Genomic DNA, 25480 nt, shown 5'->3' on the forward strand with positions numbered 1-25480 from the left:
CTCAGTCCCTTCTTCCAAGTCGTTAATATAGATTGTAAATAATTGAGGTCCCAGCACTGACACTGGGCGCAAATGCGCAGGAGATCAGGTGGGGGTGAAAGGAGAGCGCAGGAGATAGGGCGGGGAAAGAAGAGCGCAGGAGGTAGGGCGGGGAAAGGAGAGCGCAGCTGCCAGCCCGCTGGAGGGCGAGGTCGCACAATAGTTCTGCTTCAGAGGAGGCAGAGCAGGACGTCAATGGGCCAGACTACAGAAGAAGGCTCATGAGTGTACATAACCAAATGCTTGGTGCACTGGAAAGCCTGCTAGAAAGCCTAAGCTCAATGTCAAAGAGCATGGACGCATCCAGCACCAATTTGGCACTGGGATTTGCACAGACCTTGGAGCCCATCCTTTGCAACATAGAACGTATGGTCACCTACATCAGAAGCACCCGATGCAGCGTCTGATGGCCGATCTCACAACTTCCATTGCAGCACAAACTGTGGCGTTGAGATTACTGGTAGTGCTCATGAATTATTTGATTAGGTAGAGCCTAGGCAGAAAGGAGCTGTCTACATTGTAGCCTCCCTTCCTCTTCATGTTCCTCCATTCACTGTTGCACTTCTTCCTGCTCCATTTCCTCCTCCTCCTTTTCTTCATGCTCCTTCTCCTCAGCTTCTTGCCTGATAGGTAGTGACAAAGGCTGTCACCTCACCTCATAATTGCTAGGCTGTGCAGCATGCAGCATATTGTCACAAATCTTGGTAGTCGCTCTGTTGAGTACTGCAGCGTTCCTCCAGAGTGGTCCAGGCAGAGAAAGCATTGCTTGAGGATGCCAATGGTGTGCTGTATAATGTTCCTCATGGCAGCATGGCTCTCATTGTAGGCCTGCTGTGCACATGTGCGTGGGTTTCCTGAAGGAGTCATGAACCATGTCATGAGTGGATAACTCTTGTCGCCCAGTAGCCAGCTTTTGACTTGCCGTGAGGGCTGCCACAGCGTGAAGGAATCATGACTGTTGCCAGGATAACGGGCATTCACCTGCATGATGTGCTGCCTGTGGTCACCCACCAGCTGCAATTTGAGGGAGTGGAATCCCTTTCGGTTCATGAAAATGGGCAAGTTCACCTGAGGCGCCGCTAGACAATGTACGTGCAGTCTATTGCATCCTTGCAATCATGGGGTAGCCTGCAATCCGAGCTAACATTGTGCTCACTCCACCTGCTTGTCTCTGGCAGGAGGGAAAGAGATGACGTTACCTCCCTGGGTATTGAGAGCCTCAGTGACCTCGGACTCTGGCCTCTTGTGCACTCAAACTTCCTGTTAATGATTGAATATAAGAACATAAGAAATAGGAGCTGCAGTACAGACTAAGGATCTCTGCTGCAATCAGAGCAGACTGCTGCTACCCATGGTGTTGGTGTGGGCGGTGCCAATCTGGCGCATCATGTGCTAGGGAGTGAGTAGGCCATTTGGCCCCTCGTGCCTGCTCCACCATTCAATAAGATCTGATCTGATCTTGGCCTCAACTCCACTTCACTGCCCGTTCCCCATAAACCTTGACTCCCCTAGCATTCAAAAAGCTGTCTATCTCCATCTCAGATATATTCAATGACCCAGCCTCCACCAATCTCTGGGGTAGAAAATTCCAAAGATTGGCAGCCATGCTCTCAGTCACCTAAGCTGTGCGCTCAGGAATTCCTTCCCTGAACCCCTCTGACTCTCCACCACTCTATTCCACTTTGAGACCCTCCTTAAAACCCATATTTTGGACCATCGTCCCTCTTAATATATCTTTCTTTGGTCTGGTGTCCATTTTTTGATTACACCTCCTTTAAACAATTTGGGACATTTTCTCTGTTAAAAGTGCGATATATCAAAACAAATGGCTGTTGTCATCGCTGCTTTGCTTGCATGCTTTGTCACCAAGGCTGTAAATTCCACAAATCACATGTTATTCGGACACCATAAGATGTATCACCATTATTAAAAAGATTTGTAGACTCCATTTTCTATTAATTAAAAGAATTCTAGATTCACATGATTGGTCCCAAATGCAAGGAAACACATATTTCTGGTCTATTTTTTCAGAATAATTCTTTGCCTTAATGCTTTTTATACAAGGGGACTCTTTGAATACAAAGTGGTTGAACCTCCCTCCTCCTCACCCCCCACCGACTTACAATTTGACACCTGTCAGTGTTTGAGAAGTGTGATTTTTTTTAATGTTGCATTTTTAATAAGTTTCAGCATCAATAATGTTTTTGAAAAATTTAAATTAAAAGAGTGATCATTAATCCTGAAGACTCTTCTGTTATTTTTAATGTAAATCATCATTGTGTAAATGGAGTAGCAGATCGAGCCTGACAGTGTACATGAATTGAATTATTACTGCTAGTCACCAACCAAGAATGCTCCAACTACTGACATGTGCACTATTATCTCAATAATTGCTCAAACCCAATTCTCTGGTGAGGTACAAAGGGGTTTTAAACTTACTGATTCTAATGGGTCAGGGTTCCCCATTCCCTTTCAAAGTTGTGTCAACTGCAGCCATTTTCTCCTTTGGCAAAGTTCTGATGGGAGAGTATGGTGTAAAATGACTGGCCCGAATTTTCCGGGGCCGATGACCGCGTACGCAAGTGCCCCACAAGTTCTGGCTTTCTACATGCGCTGCGCATATGTGAAATCCCAGAACCTGCGGTCTGTCAAGTTTCAGTTTGACAGATCCACCGCATCCCCGGGAAATGGACATTCGCTGTCGGAGAGGTGGGCTATTTGCCCAACTACCGCCCAGCGAAGGCCCACAAAGCTCTTACACCTGGTACAAGCAGGCAAAGGGCCTTCTTTTACCAGCGTAAGAGTGTAAATGAATATTAAAATAATGTTTTCATTATTTAAACATTAAAAAACTTTAAAATTAATTATAATTTATTTTTAGCCACTTTGAAACGTTTAAATTTATTTTTCAAAATATAAACTTTTTCTTTTAAATGTTCAATTTAATTGCATTTTAATTCATTTTGAACATGGAATGATTTATTTTTTATTTAACTGGTGCATGATTGTGTTTTTCACACACAGAGGGTGGTTGAGGTAAATAGAATAGACGCATTTAAGGGGACACTAGATAAGCACGAGGGAGAAAGGAATAGAGGGTTATGTGAATAGATTTAGATGAGGAAAGATGGGAGGAGGCTGAAGTGAACACCGGCATGGATATGGATGGATATCCTGTTTCAGTGCTGTATATTTATGTTATTCTATGATAACTGTTCTCCAAACCAATGCACAAGATAGATAAAGATGAGGAAGGCCATTTGACTCATCCTCACATCCACACAAACAAACCCACAATCCACTCATCACAGTACCCAGCTGTTGCTGAAATGATTTGAGTCTGTTGCCCCTCTGAAAATCCATTCCAGACATTGTGTGAAAGTTCCACTATTGTCATTCTTAGGCTTGGATTTGTGCTCCCTTTCCTGATGGTTATGGTTTAATTTGAAAGAATGGCCTTTTCCATTTTTTTAATACTCGCATATAGTTGTGAACTTGGCTTTGTGATAGCAATTTCACCCGAGTCAAGAGGGTTGTGTGTGTTTTTTAATTATTCATTCTCAGGATGTGGGCATTGCTGGCAAGACCGGTGTTTATTGCCCACCCCTCGTTGTCCTGAGAAGGTGGTGGTGGGCCGCCTTCTTGAACCGCTGCAATAAAATTGATTGGCTTGCTAGGCCACTTCAGAGGGCAGTTAAGGGTCAACTATGTTGGCATGGGACTGGAGTCACATATAGACCAGATGGCAGGCTTCCTTCCCCAAAGAAATTAATGAACCAGTTGGGTTTTGGGACAATCCAATAGGTTCAGGGTCATTTTTATTGACACCAGCTTTCCAGAATTTGTAACCTGAATTCCAATTTTCAAACTGCCATACTCTGGATTGTTAGCCCAGGCCTTGGGATTACTAGTCCAGTAGCATAACCCTTACACTATTGCATAAGTCCATGGATCGGGAACATAATGTAAGATGACACTTCAGTAAAGTACTGAGGGAATACTCCTGGCTGGCCTCCCACATTCTACTCTATGTAAATGTCCTAACTTGCACCAAGTCCCGTTCACCCATCACCCCTGTGTTCCCTGACCTACATTGGCTCCCGGTTATGCAACACCTCGATTTCAAAATTCTCATCCTTGTTTTCAAATCCCTCCATGGCCTCCTTTCCTTGTCTCTTCAGCCCCACATTCCCCTCCCAAGATATCTGTGCTCCTCAAATTCTGCCCTCTTGAGCATCCCTCCAAGTTGTACTTTACCACTTTGACTACAATGATCACTATTCTATTTACCTTTTTCATCGCTGCTCCACATTGATTGGAGACGTTCAGTGCTGAGCTACTAATACCCCTGGATTTATTTCCACTTCATCTTGAGTTATTTTGACATTTAATATTTACGATTGCTTTTTTTTTCTCTTACGTGCAATACTTTACACTAGTCCTTATCGAATTTCACCAGCAAACATCCACCACCATACATATTTTATCTACCTCATTATGCTTCCTGAGATTCAGTGGCCCCATTCCTGCACCAATCCATGAATTTTGCCAATTGGGTATCTGAATCTAAGTCATTAATGTAAATTAGAAGCAGTAGAAGTCCCGACATCGATCGCCAGTGTACTTCACTTAACAATTTCCTCCACCCCAACAGAACTCCCTCAACTAAATACCATTGCTTCCTATTCCTCAGCTCATTTCTCATCCATTCCCAGGTTTTACCTTGAATCCCCACCATTTTAAGCTTAGGTAGCACTCTTACAGTATAGTATTAGGCAGCCCCTCCTGTCGAGGATGACCCGCTTCCAAACCAAAAAGGGATGAGCTCACAGGTGTTTCAATGAGGGACCTGACATTCTAGGTCCCAAACTCCATGCTGAAGGGTGGAAGCTGCCTGTGCATGGATTCTTTTAATGTGGGGTGGCCATTGCACACCAGGCACCACACAGGCTTGACCGAGCCAGGTTTTGATCCAATGGCAAGGGTTAACCAAGTCGACTGAAGACCAAGCTCTGCTGCACGGATCTAGTGCGCACGCATGCTCCCACTATCCATAGATCGCAGTGTGGGCTGACCCGTGTTGCCCCGGGCCCTCGCCTCTTCTTACATAACCTTACATAACTTTACCAAAGGCTGTTTTGGACTCTAAGACTATCCACAGAGATGTCACTCCCTCTAAAGGTCAAAGACATTGGGCGGGCAAGATCTTTGCCTTCTGAGTTCATGCTGGCTTCTATTTATTATGTTACAAGAACAATTATTACACTTCACTATAATCTATTGGAGCTAAAGTGCTTTAATATGTTTCTGAAAAATGTGATAAGGCACTAAATAATGCAAGTCTTTCTTTTATTGCAATGCATGGACTACTCATGTTTAATAGATCGCATTACTATACCCAATATTGATGTGAGACTGATGAGTATGTAATGGTATCTGTATCTGTTTTGTTCCTTTTTATAATGAAAAAAAAAGAAAGACTTGCATTTCTAAAGCGCCTTTGACGACCACCAGATGTCTCAAAACAGTTTACAGCCAATGAAATATTTTTGGAGTGTAGTCACTGTTGTAATGTAGGAATCGTGGCAGCCAATTCTCACCTTCCTCACCTGCACTCAAACACGTAGCAAATGGGCACTGCATAGTTGGCTTTCCATCTAGTGGGACCTCTTCAGGATTCATTGCCTCCCTCATAATGACCACCAGCACCACACAAATCTCATCCTTTGACTTTCTTAAAACCCTAAGATAAGTACAATCCATCACTGGGGATTTATTTCTTTTAAATTGCCTAAAGCCTCAATCCCACTTATGTCGGTCATTAATTATACTTTGACCAACTGGAGTCAGCATTACTGTAACTCAGAGTTTTGACCTTAAAGCCGCAGAAGAAAAAACTGGGGGCATTCACAAGAGGTACTTTAGAATACCTATTGTTTGTGTAAATGAGGTCTCCACTGGAGTTGCTGTATGCTTAATGGCAAACTCCAGTGCAGACAACTAATGCTCCATTGCATCATTCACGTGGGATGGTGTTGATGGATTGCTCCAAGCTAACCAGCTCACTTTCAAAATAATGTACCAGACTGCGCGTGACGCCTCAGTGTAGTACTTTTATTCTAATTGGCTCTGTTTGATAGCAAGGCCACTAAGGTCTGTTGCCCCACACAAGTCCACAGGGGCATGAAGCATGCTCCCACTCTGAACCAGTTTCCCCCATCATTAACAAATACTAACCCTTCCTTACGTGCACGCAAAGCCTCACCCTGTGCTTCCTCATCCTCATCAATATCTACATCTCCATCAATGTGTACAACTATGCTAGTGCTCTTTATGGTGTTGTTCTGGCTTCCCCTTGCTGTGTGAAGGGAGCAGGAGCTTCAGTACAAGTACTAAACACATTTATCCATTTAGGTACTGTAATGTTCACTAACTGTTGTCCTTTTATTTTCAGCAGTGAGCACTGAGACACAGTGATTAAAGAAAGGAAATCCCTCCCTACACTCAATTTCCCAGATAAAAACTTGCATAACTGCTATTTTCTAATACCTTAGTCATTGCATGCTTTCGGACACTTCTGTGTCGGTGCAGTGCTTTTGCATAAATATATATATATATATTTAACATTTTCAACTTTTCCTCAGGTCCATATATAGCATGTGCTCATACTTTACAATAATATTTGGGGCTTTGTTGTGTGCCTCTCTTAAGGTTAGCGCACCTTCTTCCCGACCTCCTGTGGTCCACTGAGCTAGAGACAGTTTTAACACTGAGTGTGATGCACTGCGGCACTTTGCGCTTTCTTTGCACTCAGGGAAGACTGACCCTCTCCTGTGTCCTGAGTTGCTCCACCATGGTGCGTACCAGAATTTGCTGAATCTTGGGACTAAAGCTGGCTTTGCACTGCAACCAATGAGGTTTTTTCAGCTACAGTGATGCACAGGTGGATTCTTGGAGGAGAAGTGGCTTCAGGAGCAGAAAGATGATCATTATTGCAGGCGTCATTATTGGCTGATTCTAAAGCATGTCTCAAAGCAGATGACAAGAAATGTTAGAACTAGTTATCGTTTCTGTTGATGAAATTATGTTACAGTCTCTCCGGGTGCATACGATGTGCGCACATGCCCGAAGAGGCCCTGCAAGTTCCAGGTTTAGGCGCACGAAGCGCATGTGCCTAAACCCGGCACTTGTGAACTGATCCAACGCATCCCCGGGAAAAGGGCCTTCGTGGGTGGAGATTTGGGCTATTTGCCCAATTCTAACCCAGCGAATGTCCTTAAAACTCTTATGCCTGCTTTTACCAGAGTAAGAGCTTTAAAAGATAGAAAAATTTAATTTTATCACTAAGTTTTATATTAAAAACCCTGTCCATTAAACTAAGTTTATTTTTAACCCTATTAAATCAAAGAAAAATTTCAAAAAAAAATTTTTTTTTCTAAAACATTTAATTTAATTCAATTTCAATTCATTTTAAATATGTGAGGTGTTTTATTTATACATTGTGTTCTGTATTTTGGGGGGGGTATCCTCGTTGAGTGTAATGGGAGCTCGTACAAATGGAACTCACCATTACTATCAATGAGAATACTCCATTTTCGTTGATGGTTCAAGGCCCATGTGATCCCAGGATGCGCTTACGATCCTGGGATACGCAGGGCTCTGCGCTAGGCTATGCATCTAGGCCTTGGAGTGCAAGTGTTTATTTCTCCGGGACCACCAGGTACTCTCGTAAAAAAAATGTTGGTTGGAGGCATCCGCCCGCGGGAAGCCTCCGACCGCAATTTTTGGCCTATCACCTTCTTCATGCAAGTCAGTGCACAGTCTGCTCATACGGACTCACTAGTAAACTGAACAATTCCACAAGAACTACAATGTCCAATATTTTAAGTAAAATTGATAAATATTGCAAACTGTGCAACACTCTTCCATATTTTAGTGGGAATAAAATTGGAAAAATAAGAAAGGTAAATCAACAATAGTCTGACTCAAGTAAATAATCAAAAGGTTTAGACAATCCATCAGTAGCCACTTCCTTTGGTTCGAGATATAACAGCAGCCTCTTCACTGAGCTGTGCGGGTAGTGAATCGGGTCTCATTTTCTGTTTTAATCCCTGTGCTATTCTTTCAAATATACATCTGGCCTAAAATCTGTCATTCTGTGTTAGCATGATCCTATATTTTACTGAATCGCTCTTGAATTCTCGAGGTCCAGGGCAGATGGGTCAGATCCATTTACTTTACTTTGTTTTATAGTGAGCAGCACAGAATGTTGAAAGGAAATGAAGAATGTCAAGTCTGCACTTTTGAAATCTCAAACAGTAAATGTCTTTAACTCCTGACCCAAAGGCCAGATGCTTGTGTTCCAGACTCCCAATCATTATTCCCCATTCAACTTGGTTGGTGAATTTAATCAGCTCATATTAAGGCTGCTGGATAAATTTTGGGAAGGAGAGGGAGAAATCAAATGCAGATTTCGCACTATTAGGAGTCCCAGTAAAGTGTATCATGGAACAGTAGAGCACACTAGAGATATCTACAGGCTTCATTTAGTCTAGTTTTACAGAATGGGCAGTGCATTGAATATTTGATGAGAAAACTGGAGTACAATAAAAAAGATACAGGTCACAGCACAAAAGTTTGTAGGTTATTTCACAGGTGCTTCCCCCCTTGATAACTGAATGCGTAAATTTTATGAGTGCAGTATTGTTTGCTTTCATAACCAGTGATCGTTTGTATTTTAATCAAGTTGAGATACCCTCTTTTTTCCAGCATCACAGCATTTCCAACAGAGAGTGGGTGTGTCTGCACCCAGGGCTCGGTCAACATTGCACTGAAATTGGCCTCGAGGAAGTGTAGAAGACAAGCTGTAGGATGACTCATTCGCATTTTATTTTCTTTCCTGGGAAGCTCCTCGTCGCCTTCATATGGCAGCCAGACTGAGATTGGGAACGTGGCATGTGCGGGTTTAATGCTCCATGGCACGATGCATTGTACTCATTCTACATTCTTACATGCATTATTTATACACGGCGATTGATTTATTTGAGTTAAATGGGTTAACACGCACATAAAAATCGTGTACATAGGAAAGTATTACTGAGACAAGCACAGTGCCAAACTGATGCCAAACACGCAGTAGAATGCTGAAAACGTCTTCGCATTCTGCCTATAATGTTGGCAGTGAGAGGTGGAAGAAGCAGTTTTACGTTGCAAGCACCCTTTGTTGACTGCAGTATAACTGCAGCCTGTTGATGCAGAAAAGACTTACATGAATGGTTGCAGGGATGAGGGACTACAGTTAGACTGGAGAAGCTGGGGTTGTTCTCCTTGGAGCAGAGAAGATTGACAGGAGCTTTGATAGAGGTGTTCAAAATTTTGAGGGGTCTGGGCAGAGTAGATCGAGAGAAACTGTTCCCATTGGCGAAAGGGTCGAGAACCAGAGGACACAGATTTAAGGTAATTGGCAGAAGGTCCATAGGTGACATGAGGAAGAACTGTTTTATGCAGGGAGTGGTTATGATCTGGAATGCATTGCCTGAAAGGGTGCTGGAGGCAGACTCAATCATGACTTTCAAAAAGGAATTTGATAAGTACCTGAAAGGAAATAAATCTGCAGCGCTATGGAGAAGGGGCAAGGGATTGGGACCAGCTGAAGTGCTCTTGTAGAGAGCCGGCGCAGACCCGACGGGCCGAATGGCCGCCTAATGTGTGGTAATGATTGTATGATTCTATGCCACTTACAGTTATGTATAGTATTTGTGCTCCAAAAAGTATCTTTGTGATTTCCAAGCCGATGATCACCAATTTCCCTAAAATTGTGAGCAGACAGTATAACTCCACACCGCCCAACCACATCACCCTAATATTAGTAAATAGTACCAACTGTAAAGGTCTAGCTGCCACCTAAGATAGGCACTCCTCACAGTTCTGTTTCAAATTAACCCAAATACATATACATGTCTAATAAATGTACATTTCTGCTGAGCGTAGGGTCACAGCTCAAAACGAGCCACAATTCAGCCTCATTCAAAAGAATGATCCAACGAGTAAAATGCAAAAACCCTCCACCACCCCAGCAATAACCTCTCTCATCTTTAAAGATACAAACATTTCCCAGAAAAAAATACATGAAACAACCCTGATCAGTAACTGCAACAAACTAAAGAAGAAGCTATTTAGAAAATTTCAAAAAGAAAAACTTGCCCCACCCCTACCAACTAATTATATCTTAGAATTTAAGTCATTACTGTAAGGGAAAAGTATTTAGCCCGGAATTTATTTTAGCCATAACATTGTTCAGGTTTCAAATCAAATATGCAAGCTGACTTCTTTTAACCACAGATGATTTTTTAATGTCTTTTTTAGAGTTGTTAGTGAATTGAGATTTGTTATTAGTGGCAGTGTTTGCTAATTCGCTGCTAAATTATTAAGGGACTTGGAAGGCAAATGCAAGCACTGGCAACTAAATGCACCAATGTATTAAAATAGATTACACATAGTTCAAAAAGTTAAAGTTGTTCCAATGGCAAGTCAAATCAGGAAGGCTTCTCTGAGTTGCTGTTATTTATAAAGAGGGACATTGGGCTTTATTTACACCACCATTAGGCGCTGTTTTTTTGGTGTCCGCTGATTTTTTTCTGAGCAATCTTGATTTTGAAACTTTCCTCAAAGTTTGTACGCCGGCGGCGACTGTCAGCGCCAGATTTTTGGTACACCAGATTTTTTGGCGCAGGTCTGGGTGAAAACTGATTTCCGTGCCGTTTTTGGCCCTTTTTGGCTATTTAACCGATTTTCGCCAACACCGATTTTTTGCAGGATGGCGCACAGTGGCCTTAAGTACCGACCAGAAAAATCCTACATTAACTTAAGGAAATCGGCGCTAAATATATTTCTGAGTTTTGGAGGGAAGAAGACAAGTAAAACACAAATTCATGATGATTTTTGCAGAGGGGACTCGGAAAATAACTCGGAAAGTTAATTTTTCCCACAGAATGTTTATGAGAATGGACAAATTACGACTCCACCCCACCACAGAATCTCTGCTCACGGGGCTCCAGGCACGGGTCGGAGGAGTGCCAGCCGGCCGGCGGTAGGATCGCTCTCTCGGCCGGACACAAGCACAGGAGCTCGCCGCTTGGATTGCACCCCCCCACACCCCAGGCTTCTTTCCAAGTTGAGCGCCGATCTCCTGTCCGACCGTGGGAGCGATCCTGCTGGTATGCACTCCGAACTGTGCATCGGAGACAGCACAGCAGCAAACACATGCATTTCGGCAAAAGCTATAAATAAGCTATAAATTATGAAGATAGGTTGGGACTATACTCATTGGAGTTCAGAAGAATGAGAAGTGATCTTATCGAATCATGTAAGATAATGAGAGGGCTCGACAAGTTGGATGCAGAAAGGTTATTTCCACTCATAAGGGAAACTATAACTAGGGGGCATAATCTCAAAATAAGGGTCCGCCCATTTAAAACTGAGATGAGGAGGAATTTCTTCTCTCAGAGGGTTGTAAATCTGTGGAATTCTCTACCCCAGAGAGTTGTGGAGGCTGGGTCATTGAATACATTTAAGGCGGAGATAGACAGATCTTTGAGCGATAAGGGAATAAAGGGTTATGGGGAGCGGGCAGAGAAGTGGAACTGAGTCCATGATCGGATCAGCCATGATCTTATTAAATGGCAGAGCAGGCTCGAGTGGTCAAATAGCTTACTCCTGTGCCTATTTATTGTGTTTTTGTGTGCCATAAATCACTGTGCGTCGCGTCTCCATAGAGACAGTGCCTAGTGTTGTGCATGCGCAGACCAGGGTGTAGTCCGTTCTACTAGGGCGTTACCCAGCAAAGGTGTGAGTGCTTTATTAAGTACTGTCTCACAGTAACAAGAATAACAAAATTAAAAATAATAATTATGGCTGCAACTATTACTGCCTCATGTCATCAGGTTAATTTGTATGCATGCCATGCAGAGGTGATGGATAATATGATGCCACCATCGCAGAAACCAGATCGCTCAGGGATTGATGGAGAGGAGGCTATACCTTGATCGAATCTACAGGGACAGGCGCTCATACCTACACCTGAGTGAGGCAGACTGCATTCGCAGGCAGCGATTTACACAGGAGGTCATCACCGAGATCTGCCAGCTAATCAGGGCAGACATAAAGCCAAGAAGTGGCAGGAGGACTGCCCTACCTGTGGAAGTGAAGGTCTCTGCAGCACTTGCCTTCTATGCTTCTGGCTCATTTCAAACAGCAATTGGGGACTGGCATCTCACAGGTGACTGCTGCACTGTATGCCAAAAGGGACCAGTTCATCAATTTGCCTATGACTACGCAGGCATTGCAAGATAGGGCTGTGGGGTTCTCCAGAATTGCTGACTTCCCAAAGGTACAGGGTGCATTTGACTGTACCCACATCACCTTGCGAGCATCTTTGGACGACTCCGAGATTTATCGCACCACGAAAGGGTTCCACTCCCTAAATATCCAGCTCCTCTGCGACGATATGCATTGGATCATGGCAGTGGATGCCAAATATCCCGGTAGCATCCATGATGCTTTCATCTTACATGAGAGCGTTATATCGGCGATGTTTCAGGAGCTGCTAGAAGGGCACATCTGGTTGTTCAGGGACAAAGGTTACGGGCTCACCACCTGGCTTATGACTCCCCTACGCAAACCCCGCACTGAGCCAGAGCGTCGGTACAACATGTCGCATATAATGACACGGAGCATCATAGAGCGGACCATTGGCGTACTGAAGCAGCATTTCCGATGCCTGGACCATTCTGGAGGCTACTTGCCATGATGCTACACAACTTGGCCATCATGAGGGGACAGGCACTGGATAATGAAGATCCTCCTGAGGGGAGAATGGGGGGGGGGGGCGGGAGGAGGAGGAGGAAGCTGACAATGAGGACAAGGAGGAGGAAGAGGAGGAGCAGCAGGAGGATGAGGAGGACTAGCAGCAGGAGCAGGAGGACTAGCAGCAGGAGCAGGAGGACAAACCCATGCCACCACCTCAACTCGCAGGGCGACGGCAGAGGAGGCGGCCTCGTGCACCTATAGCCATAGCTAGAGACTTGCGTCAGCGGCTAATCCGTGATCACTTTGCTGCTGAAGGCTAAACGGCCCGACATTGTTGATTCTTTGCACCTGTTAGTCTGAAAAAATAATGTAGATAATAATGTACGTAATGTGTTGGTTTATGTTGCTTTAATTCAAAAAATAATGTGCAGGATTCTGGTTACATTTTAAAAATAATTAGGCTTATTAAACATTTGTACAGTTGTACTGAACTTAAATTAAAAATATTGTATCAAACTTTAAACCTTTCAGTGAAGAAAACAAAAAGTAGCAGCATCAAACCATCAAACTCGAGCTGCAGCCATCTCTACCCCCCCCCCCCGCCTCCTTATTCAAAGATCTTAGCGTTATGCGCCCCTCTTGCCCCTGTTTGTCATGTATTTAGACCATGTATACTAACTGTATAGTCACATAAGGTGTGCCGCCTGAGGGTCACCTGGATAGGTGTGCAGGGCCCAGTGTAAAAGGCTGCCCACCATGCTTGTGCCTCACTCTGGAGTTACAATAAATGGGACTAAGGTCACAACACCTCAAATACAATACAAGACCTTGTGGAGTCATTCATAAGAGTATTAAGAACTCTGGCGATGAGATTACGAACTTTCACTCAAAAATGACTATTGTTGGTCTTTAGAAAAGTTCTCAGAGGGTGAAGATTGGGACACCTTTACGGAGCGGTTCGACCAATATTTTGTAGCAAACGACCAGGTAGGCGATGATCCGGCTACACTGGCAGATAAGTGCAGAGCTATCCTGTTGACCACTTGTGGGTCCGCGGTCTATGGCCTCGTCAGGGACTTGCTTGCACCAGAGAAAACAACGACCAAGTCATACGAGGAGCTGAAAGTGCTAATTCAGGACCAAATCAAACCGAAGGAGAGCATCCTCACGGCCAGGCATCGATTTTATACACACCGCCGCCCCGAGGGCCAGGAAATCGCGAAGTACGCTGCCGACCTCAGGAGACTGGCAGGACCGTGTGAATTCGGCGCATCCCTCGCTGATGCGTTGCGGGACGTCTTCGTAATTGGCATTGGTCATGAGGCCCTTCTTCACAGGCTACTGTCTGCCGAAACCACCATCACTCTGGAGAAGGCCATCAGCATCAGCCAGGCGTTCATGACCTCAAGCTGCAGCTCAAAGCAGATGATGACTCACTCCCAGGACTCAAACCGGGCAAGTACTGTAAATAGAATGGCGCCTTTCACAGGAAGAACTGTTGAACATGAATCTGCCCAGGGCAGAGCGTACAGACCCCCCGAGTCTTTTAACTCAGAGTCCGCCGAGCGGTGCAAACGTAAGTCAAGTAGCACCATGCTGGCGTTGTGGAGGTAATCACAGGGCTCATCAGTGTCGGTTCAAAGACTATATGTGCAAAGGCTGCAGCACAAAGGGCCACCTCCAGCGAATGTGCAAAAGAGCTGTGACTCAACACGTGGAAGAGGAGTCACCAGATGGCTGTGAATCCTGCGCGGATTACGAGGAGTTGGCTAGAGAGGCAGCTCAGTCCTAGGACGAAGTGTATGGAGTACATACCTGCACCACAGATTGTCCTCCAGTGATAATAGAAGTCGAGATAAATGGTGTTCCAATCTTCAAGGAAGTGGACACGGGCCTGAGTCAGTCAGTAATGAGCCAGGAAGCCTTTGAGAGGCTATGGAACGATCAAGCTGAACGATCCAAGCTGGTCCCGGTTCAGGGAAAAGTGCACACCTACACCAAGGAACTGATATCAGTTGTTGGTATTGCGGATGTAAATGTATCCCATATGGTGCGGTGCACAATTTACCATTGTGGATTGTTTCAGGTGATGGGCAAACGCTACTTGGAAGAAGATGGATGGGAAAGATTCATTGGAACTGGGAAGACTTCCTCCCTCCAGCGATCGACGTCCACGGTGCTCAGAGACAGAGCAAGACGCCACCTTCAATTAGACCAGGCACCGGTGAGCAGATCCGCGCAGCTCCCGAGGCACAGAACGCTCATCACGACTGCGTGGCGGTGATCTGGCCAAGATGACCCGAACGCACCTTCCCGGTTTCAGTGGCAGGACTCCTGGGGAGGAAGATTGGATCCGAGGGCATCTTCCCAGCTTCAGTGGCAGAAGATCACACCAGGCGACATCATGGACAGGGAAAGGATGACGCCTAAACCATGAGGTGCAGCGCTAATGGAGCAACAACACGTGGTTCCATGCAAGGAAGATGACTGGGGTAAAAGTAGGAGGGCCATTTTAAAGGAGGCCAGCAACCTGCCATTTTTGACTGAACTGCTTGAAATTGATAACCAATGTAAAAGTCCAGCTGTAACGAGCAATATGTTGTTGAGTGATGTTGGGTGCAAATTGCAATCGGCCAATGTAGCAGGCGAACACCTACCAGTTGTATACAGGTCCAACGGGCTACACCATGCTGTATCCTGCATCCCGAGGACCAGAACGATGTATCATAAAGTGTCCCCACAGCTGACAGAAGTAGATAAGCCGCAGAGTAAACGATCCCCGGAGAGCAGAGGCACCGGTAGCGATACCCTGCCTCAGATCGGTTTAACATTGCAGGCACCGATGGCATGAACTGCCACAGGTCAGAAACAGTAAACTGTGCCTATGCTCGCAGTCGGCTACCGTTGCCCACCACCCGGGTAGAAAAGGCGCAGCCCACAAACCCACTCGCCACCACGGAATGCCCAAGAGTGAAGGGTCACCCACAACGGCTCCTCCGAATGGGACCTGGACCAGCCAGTATCCCAAACTAAAGAGTGCTCACAACGGTGCCCTCAAGGAAAGCGAGTCAGCAGTCCCCTGCAAACTGCTAGACAAGACGAGGCAGCCCCACCATCACTTAGACAAAACACTCACTCGCTCAGACCGCTTCCCAGGGAGCAGCAGCGACACTGTGCAAACGAAAAGGACAGGGAGGTCACAGACACATCAGCTGTCTTTGGTCCTGCCCGACACTAGGAGTAACGGCAAGAGTCCTGAGCTCCGGCAACTTGAGCAAAATGAGCACATCTCGCCCAAAGACCCACTAGAATGGGGCGATGCGCCGCCACCAGACAACTCGAATCTCATTCGGCCGTGCTGGAATTAGACTATCCTTGTGCACCTGTACTGATATACCTGTACTGATCATGTAAATGTACCACACAAAAAGAAACGCAACTGTAATCCACCCAACAAATGTACCAAGATGTAAATGTAAAACCCATGTGATGAACTTGAATGCAACTTACATGTAACGGGCCATTAGCATGATCTCTGTGTGTGGGGGGGGGGGGGGGGGGAAGGGGGTAGAATGGAGTAGTCATGGACTCGCAACCAGAAACCACTGGGACCTCCACTGGCAACAAATCTCACTACCAACCCACCCAAGCTAGAAGCGACCTTCCAATGGTCAACCAAGAAGAGCAAAGCCCAGGTCACTGTTAATGTACGAGTCAATTTGCATTAAAGACTTGGGGGGCAGTGATGTCATGAAAGTAGACCACGTATACTAACTGTATAGTCACATAAGGTGTGCCACCAGAGGCCACTGCGGTGGGAGATCTGAGGGTCACCTGGATAGGTGTGCAGGGCCCAGTATAAAAGGCTGCCCACCATGCTTGTGCATCACTCTGGAATAACAATAAATGGAACTACGGTCACAGCAGCTCAAATACAATACTAGACCTTGTGGAGTCATTCATGAGAGTATTAAAACATAACACTGTTGTTGCCTGGGAATCCCTGGCCCAAGACCGCCCTAAGTGGAGGAAGAGCATCCGGGAGGGCGTGGAGCAACTCAAGTCTCGTCGCCAAGAGCATGCAGAAACCAAGTGCAGACAGCAGAAGGAACGTGCGGCAAACCAGGCTCCCCACCCAATCTTTTCCTTCAACCACTGTCTGCCGCACCTGTGACAGAGACTGTAATTCCCGTATTGTGTGCGCACTAGCTCCGTGCAGCAGAGGTCTCCAGTCGTCCTGGTTAATTCTTGCCGCTGGATAAAGGCCTAGCTCTGTCAAGCCCGTGTGGTGGCTGATGTGCAATGGTCACCACACCTTAAAAAAATTTACGTACAGACATCTTCCACCCCCGCAACTGGAGTTCAGGACTGGAACATCGGGTCCTTCATTGAAACATCTGTGAACTCTCATGGAAGCAAGTCATCCTCATTCGAGGGACCTTCTATGATGATGAATTCCCATATTGGACTGTACAGTCACCTGAGGACTCACTTTAGAGTGGAAGCAAGTCTTCCTCGATTTCGAGGGACTGCCTATGATGATGATGTTGTTGCCTCTACCCGTACCCATGCCCGTTGTCGCAGACTTCTGCTTCCCCCCCCCGACCCCAAGGTTTTTTCTGTTTTCTGCGCGAAGGCGCATTTGTTGTTGGTGGTGTTGACATGGACAGACCTAGCAGACAGCATTGTGGAAGGCCCAGGTTCCTCTTCGGACTCTTCTTCAGCCTGTGGATCAATCCGGGGCACACTACATGAGGTTGGTCTGGGGATTGGAAAGTGAGTGTCAGCAGTTGATGTTGCCAACTGCTGTTGGGCAATGACAGCCTGGGTGTGTCCACATATTGCAGCAGCTATCTCCGACATTCCCTCTCTAATCTCCGACATCCCCTCACTCATCTGTCCCGACATTGCATCAGCTGTCTCCAAATTCCCTCCCTAATGTCCAATATCCACTCCCTCATCTCTCCCAACACTGCTCCTATTCCTCCGGACACTGTTGCTACTTCAACTGACAGTCCCCATAATTCTACCCTCACCCCACCCATGGTGTCTAGGAGCGATCTTGTTTGCTCAATACTCTCTCCACTCATTCCCATGAGCTGTCCTATGTCACCTGCATCCTGCATTTCAGGTTGAGTTCTCCTTCCCACCTTCTTCGGCCGTCTCCCAGGTGTGGCTTGCTGCAACCCACTGGGACCCGCAGCCTCAGACTGTACCCCATGAAATGTTGCGTCGGTTATATCATTCAGCAAAGGGCTTGGCGCCCTCAGGGGGTTCACCATTTCTAATTCCAATGTAAACATCTCTGTATTGAGGTCTTCCTGCTGCCCTTCATTCTCCAGCTCATTCTCGTCCTGATGTTGATGAAGAATATCTGGACTGACGGCTTCCTGATCACGCTCTGCTTCTACTTCTGCTTCAGCTTCTGTCTCTTCCTGATGCGCAACATCTGCTAAACATAACAGAGCAGATGTTTGGTTAGCAGCAGGGGAGGGGGCAGAGGGGGCAGGGTGACATGAGTACTCAGGTCACACAGTGCAGGCTCTTTTCAAAGACCACGATGCCAACCCAGACTGTGCAATTTGCAGGACTTACCCTCTGTCGGTAACCTGGGCCCAGCATCCACATTGGCGGTGATCTTCTCTTGCGAGATTTAATCATATCAGCGATCCTCTGTTCCATGGCTGTTTGTTGCAGCCTACTTGGTGCACCGCCTCCAATCTTTGACCTTTCTCGGTTCTTCAGTGGCACTTTCCTCTGCAAAGCTGAAAATTGAACTTTTTAAGAGAGGGTCCTTCTGCTGTGGTGGACACACACACACACTAGTCACATTTACAAGTGTAATTGCAGTGCATAAATAAAAATATTACTTACAGTAACTGCTTGGCTATGGTCCTGCCACTTCTTTTTGACCTGCGTGCCGCTTCTTGGGGTCATGGCCACTGCACTGAGCTCTTCTGCAACTTGTTCCCGAAGTTTTGCTGGTAGAGAGGGTTTCAGTTTCTTTTGTCCCAGTCTTCCTTTGTTCTCAAGCACATCCCATCTCCTCTCAATTATGGCTGCAAGGGGCTCAATTTCTTCTGCTAGAAATCTTTTGGCCCTTTCCCGTTCCCCTTCTCTTTATCCTTCTCCTTCCCCTTCCCTTTCGCAGCTAAAATTTAAGTGTCCAGATCCAGCTCCACTCCCAATGTGTTCTCACAAGCTCTTGATCTAGACCAGGAAGTTCACTGTGGGTGCGTGGACACCCATCACGTGGAAAAAACCGGCGCATGCTCAGAGACTTTTCGGCGCACACTTGAAGCTCCACCCCAGACTTGACTTCGGGTATCGCAGCGCCAAAATTCAATGTAACTTTGCCGAAAGTTGGATTTTTTTCAGCGCAATCGGGCACAAAAGTAGCGGCCGTTCATCTTCCTGGGCGCCAAAAATCGGCAAAGAGGAAAACTGAGCCTCAAGTGTCACTCTGGAATCATAGTCACACATCCAATTACATTTGTGTAGTATAATGCTAGTAGCAAGATAACACAGAAGGACTACTAATGTTGTGCATTGGCTGTTGTATAACTGCAGCCAGTGTCAGAATGCAAGGAAATATTTCTTTTTTAAGTCTGATACACAATTGGGAAGTACCTTGGAACATTTTGTTATGTTAAAGACCCTATTGAAATGCAAGTTATTGTTGAAATCTGACTACAGCATGTATTAACGTCACATGCATGCATCAGTGAGTGTACTCAAGCATATATGTATCAGGCTTGTATGCCCACATTATTTTTTAATCTGTCCAAACACAATGTTCAACTCAGCACTGTCTGATTGCACAGCTCTGAGTACAATCAGTGTCACACAGTATAACTGCAGCACTAGAAATTCACCTAAGGGCCATATTGTAACGACATAAAGGTTGTAATGGATGGCAAGTGTATGAAAGGAAGAGCATTAGAATGATGCAAAGATGATACAGCACTAAATGATGACATTGTTACAACAGTTCACTTGTGACGGAGTAGGAAGAACTAGACAATGATTAGCTTCATTGGACTTACAAATGATAAATAGCAAAAAACTAAATTCAGAGTTGGGAAGTTGCACTCATCAGCTAATCTTGGATGAGGTGAAAAAACATGCCACATACCAACTTTCCCATAACAACGATGTTGCTAATTCCTTACTATACTTTTCCCTTCTCCACTGCTGAACTCATTGCTTTTATTCATTTTTACGATTAATTTGCTCTGGTTCATTAAAAAAAAATGTTTGGCATCTGAAAGGATAACTTCAGTATTTTCATAAAATATTCTACTCACCCAAAGGATGTGACTTTAGGAACTCAAAATCTACTGCCGTGTCCTTCAATTGTACAAACAAAGCTTGATCACCAGCGTGAAGCTTGCTCTACTGTTTGTGCTGAAACCCAACTCACAGGCTAGGTAAATGGACAGAATCTTGTAACAATGAAGTTAATAGATGCAAAGAATGCTTGTTACTCTATTTAACTTTTACTCTTATGTCAGCTGTGGCTCAATGGGTAGCACTCTTGCCTTGAGTAAGAAGGTTGTGAGTTCAAGTCCCACTCCAGGAACGTGAGCACGTAAATCTAGATGTTAAACTGAGGCCCCGTCTGCTCTCTCAGGTGGACATGAAAGGTTCCATGGTACTATTTCGAAGAAGAGCAGGGGAGTTATCCCCGGTGTCCTGGCCAATATTTATACCTCAATCAATAGCACTAAAACCGATTATCTGGTCATTATCACAATGTGCGCAAGTTGGTGGCTGCGTTTCCCACAATACAACAGTGACTACAATCCAAAAAGTACTTAATTGGCTGCAAAGCGCTTTGAGACATCTGGTGGCTGTGAAAAACGCTTTATAAATGCAAGTCCTTTTTTTTCTTTATTGCCTCTTCCATAGATTCCTAATGTTTTCTTTCTTACTCTGTCACCTGTATAGATGTGAACATCCAGTATCAAGGGGAACTGACAAACAGAAATGAAGACTTCTCCAGTTCCACAGCTTGGCTTGAGATGACTGCATTGAAAGAGTGACAGCTTAGAAACACGTGTTGCCAGAGAGAGAGCATTCCGCTCACTTTTTTGTACACAGCACAATGGTTACTGCCAGAGCAGATTAATATCTGTAGATCATCTCTCCTACAAAGCACACTCATGCAGCTTACACGTGAATTTTGGTACTGATAAGTTATTCAGTGTTCATCAGATGCAACCTAATGTTCACATTCCATGTGGTGGGTTGGATATTTTCGATATAGATTTATGAAATAGAATATAAAATTAATGGAATAAATGAAGCTCCTCATGTTCTTCAGCAAAAAAACTATTTTCGGCCTTTTTTTAATAGGAGACATTTCATAATTTATTTAATGAAAGAATTTATCTATAATCATTACGAACCATGATAGAGTATTAGCTCATTACTGTGCAATGAAGACAATGCTTTTGAATTAAATATTGTTCCATTTTGCATCTGCTGATGGCACTTAATCATTTCTTGGATTGTTATGGTCGAGGTCATGATTAATACAAGCATTATCAGTCTTGAAAATGGAACTCAATACTTAATTGAAGATTTATTGTCCATCTGAAGCAAGATTTCTTCCCTTTAATTTTTGTTCTGCCCAGTGAGCTGGGAAGACAAGAAGGCTAGGGTACCATGAGTTTAAAGGACTTGCTGTCAGATAATGGACAGAAACTATTCCATAACATGAAGATTCACTTTACTATCAAACATTTCAATTTGCTGGATTATTTCAGATAAGTATTTGATGGGAGAGGTTAGAGGTCAATGAAAGCTAAAAGCAACGTGTGAAGTAGAGCATTCCTAAAAGAATAGACAAATTCCACCGATGTGATAGAATGAATTTGTAATGGTAAAGGGCCATTGCCCAGGTAGGATGCATGGGAAAGGAACTTCAAAATAACGTTGTTCAAGGCTACTCTGAGCCTATATTACTACTTGATGCATCTTTAATTATCAGTGGATTTCCAAGACACCAGCCAGAATACATAAAATCATGTTTACAGTTAAGGACAAATGTGGGAGTTACGAGGAGATTCTTTAATGCATCATTGTTTTAGGAATGGCTTTGCAAATTGTCCCAATGTCCCCATGCAATTGTGTTTGAAGTGTCTTGGGAAGTGTGGTGGGAAAAATAAATTATGATCACTTAGCTCGAGCAAGGCGTGAGGGGCTGAGTGGCCTTTTTCTGATGTACACATCTATGGTTAAAAGGGTGATGGCTTCAAGCTGGCTCTTAAACAAAGGCTCTGCGATCATAGAATGGTTAAATGTCACATGACCATTTGGGATGCAGATTCTTCCCAATCTGTTTGGCAATTGACCATTTCGTTGCTCTTTTAAAATTTTTGAGGGTGAGGGATGTTACAGTTGGTGATTGAAATCTTTCGATTTCAGGCACCCAGAGTGGGCACCAAGCACTTCCAGGTCAGGGAAAGCAATTTCCAGTGAAGAATAAAGCACTTTCTACTCTGCTGCAACAACATGGCTCAGCCCCACCCTCACAAGAACATCCCTATATCACCAGTGTGACCTTGTTATCCATCTCCCATGGCAATCATCTTGTGGCCTCACTGGGATCGCCTATTAATGCCAAATTAGGGACAGGTTTGTGCTTTAGGCCCATGTTCACTGGGAACTGAATTGAGACTGCCCAAACTGATTAATCTGTCTAAATAAAATCCTGATAGTGACACATGGGGTGGGGGTAAATTTCCATTGGGCTTCTCCCTATCGTCCTATGTAACTTCAGCAAAAAAGTCGCAAAGGATACCGAAAAACGGTGTAGATGCTGTTTACCCGGGTTTCCAGTGTTTCTGTGGGTCTTCTATCAAAGTTACAGAAGATGATCAGGAGAAGCTCTATTGCTTTACAATAGTTATAAGAATGCATTGTCCTGGTATCTAAAATCGGTCAACCTTTATAAACTAACTGTGATACTTTGCAGTGACCAGCTCTCACATTCACTCATATCGTGGATCTATTAATAATGAAACAAGTTACATACATAAGGAGTAATGGCAAGGAACTGATAATCTGAAGCAACCCTTACTGGCTAATTCAGGTGGAGCAGGGGTAGAGCTGGATTACAGTACAAACTTAAAATAGCCCAATATCATAAATAATGCAAACTCACTCAATTTCAAATTTTGTTTTCAATTTAGCACGGTTGTAATTGAGCTATTCAATGCCAAGGATGACGGATGGGTGATCAGAAAATCTTCTACTTTGAACTTTACAACAGAATCAAGCAGCCAGGTACAAAATACCCCATGCTTAGGTGCCCTATTCAAGTCAAAGCAGCTGCCAATGGTCAAAAGTAAAAGAATGTTAAGGAAGTCATGAAGTGGAACATTTGTTCTCATCAGTATAGCGTGATATTCCTTTGTTTTTGACTGAGAGGCCATAGGGATTCGATTTTGTCATTCTGAACATACAGAAAATTGTACCCTGTGACTTTTTATTTTCCAGACTATTCTTGTTGAAAGTTAATTGCGGATAAATAAATATTAATTGGATCAATTGGCTAATTAACTTTGGAGTCATTTCACTTGGCTGTCGGTTGAGGTTACCCACACTTATTTAGTATTTTACTCTGGAGTGATTATGTGCACAGACATTTTTGTGTCCTTCTGCACATGCTCGCTGTGGACTCCGCCCCTTCTGCACAGGCACGCTAGCTCTGATCACGCATGCACAGTGCGTTATATGAGGAAGTTGGAAGTGGGGCTGAACCATGTTCCCGAGATTGGGGCTCGAGCCTGAGCCTGCTACTGGGCTTTGGGATATCTATGGAAAATCAAAGACTATACTAAAGGAACCTCCAGGACTTTTGCCTAGAATATTGCTGTGATTATCTATATGAACATTTTCACGGCCTTCTGAGAGAGAGAGAAAATTGGAGGTGGAGGAGAGAGAAAGAGAGGGGGGGGGAGAAAGAGTAGGGGAGAGTGTGAGAGAAAGAGTGAGGGTGAGAGAGAGAGAGAGAGAGAGAGAGAGACTGGGCAGATGGAGAGAAAGACTGGAGAGAGTGAGGAGAGTAAGAGATTGGGAAGAGTAAGAGAGAGGGAGTGGGGGGAGAGAAAGAGAGAGAGAGACTGGGGCAGAGAGAGAGAGAGAGAGAATGGGGCAGAGAGAGAGAGAGACTGGGAGAGAGAGAGTGGGAGACAGAGAGAGCAAGAGGGGGCAGAGAGAGAGAGGGGGACAGAGAGAGAGAGAGACAGTGGGAGAGACTGAGGCAGAGAGAGAGAGAGACTATGGGAGAGAGATGCAGAAAGTTACTGGGAGGAGGCAGAGAGAGGGGACAGGGGAGAGGAGATCAGAGGGGAGAGAGAGAGAGCGAGGGAACTCAGGGGGAGGAGGTCAGGAACTCGTGGGGGGGGGGCGGCGTGGGTAAAGAACACGGAGTGCACGGTGGGGTTGAGAAAAGAATGTGATGCAGGTCTAAAGGGGAGGGGGTTGAGAGTGAGAATGTGATCCAAATGGTAAGATGGATCAAGGGAGCGGGGGCAGTGGGGGAAAAATGTCAGGAACTTGGGCAAGGGAAGAACGTCAAAAACTTGGGAGGGGGCAGGGGAGAGAAGATCAGAAACTTGGGCTGGAGGGGAAAGTTAGGCACTTGAGCAGTGGGGGATGGGGGCAGGAACTTGGTTGGGGGCTGGGAGAAGGTCTTAACCTATGACTTGACAGCCAGAATGGCTCGAATTACACTTTGCAAAGTCATAGATTACATAGGCTGGGCGGTTCTAATGACACATTCCGGAGAAACTGCTACGTGTGTCTTATCCTCCAAGGGGGCCAATTGGCACTCAGGTCATGTGATCAAGAGGATGCAATCAGAGCTTTAGGTGTTGCAAATGAACAAGTCCATTTTATTCCTCCTGATTGTCTCCCATTACATTTGGATCTGCCTTAATTATTTTCTCAGGTTCTGTGGCGTCTCTTATAAGCGGGCTGTGAATCTTGCCTTTGCAGAAGTTGATTTGCGTTGCCCTATATTGACTTGAATGGTAACGGAACTTGGGGTTGTAACAATGAAACCCCACTCTGACAATAAATGGGTATCCAGGTCTGTACAATATCTCCGTAGGAAAACTGAGTTAACACTACACGAAAGGAGGCTTGGTTTTGAATTGTTAAGCAGCTCTATTCCACAGTAAGGTGAATGCACAGAGCAATGATTAGAATCCAACACTACAACTGACCTCTGCACAATAACATAAGAATAATGAAGATGCTCCACTTTTGCGCTTTGGTGCATTGCCTTACTTTACTTAAACAGACTAACTTCTTTACTTTCTGTCCTACAGCCCAAGGCAGAACCTTTCTCCTCACAAGCTCCTGTCTTTTTAACCTTCTCACAGCACTTAACTGCCTAACTGCGTCGTTGGTGTCTGTGTTTCTTTTTTTAAAGGTTTTGGGGTCGGAATTCAGGCACGCCAGAAAGCTGGCACACCAACGATTTCTTACCCGGTTTTTCCACCGGGAGCGATGACGCGGCCTTCGGATCGATTTTCGGCACTTTGAAATTTTTTTGACGTCGAACGGAAAGTCGGTCATAGCGGCAGCAGAAAGTCCTGATGAGGGGCAGAGGTTGGGG

General features: G+C 44.9%; 1 long non-coding RNA gene across 1 annotated transcript in view; it reads left to right on the forward strand.

The window, feature by feature from the left end:
- Positions 1-21134, forward strand: part of LOC139279382 (uncharacterized) — a 68860-nt gene extending 47726 nt beyond the window's left edge. Inside the window, exon 3 of the long non-coding RNA XR_011596458.1 lies at positions 20797-21134. This is a non-coding gene — a long non-coding RNA (uncharacterized lncRNA). The remainder of the gene's footprint in view (positions 1-20796) is intronic.
- The last annotated feature ends 4346 nt before the right edge of the window (positions 21135-25480 follow it).

This window comes from Pristiophorus japonicus, chromosome 14 (assembly GCF_044704955.1).
Source record: "Pristiophorus japonicus isolate sPriJap1 chromosome 14, sPriJap1.hap1, whole genome shotgun sequence".
NCBI classification, from domain to species: domain Eukaryota; kingdom Metazoa; phylum Chordata; class Chondrichthyes; family Pristiophoridae; genus Pristiophorus; species Pristiophorus japonicus.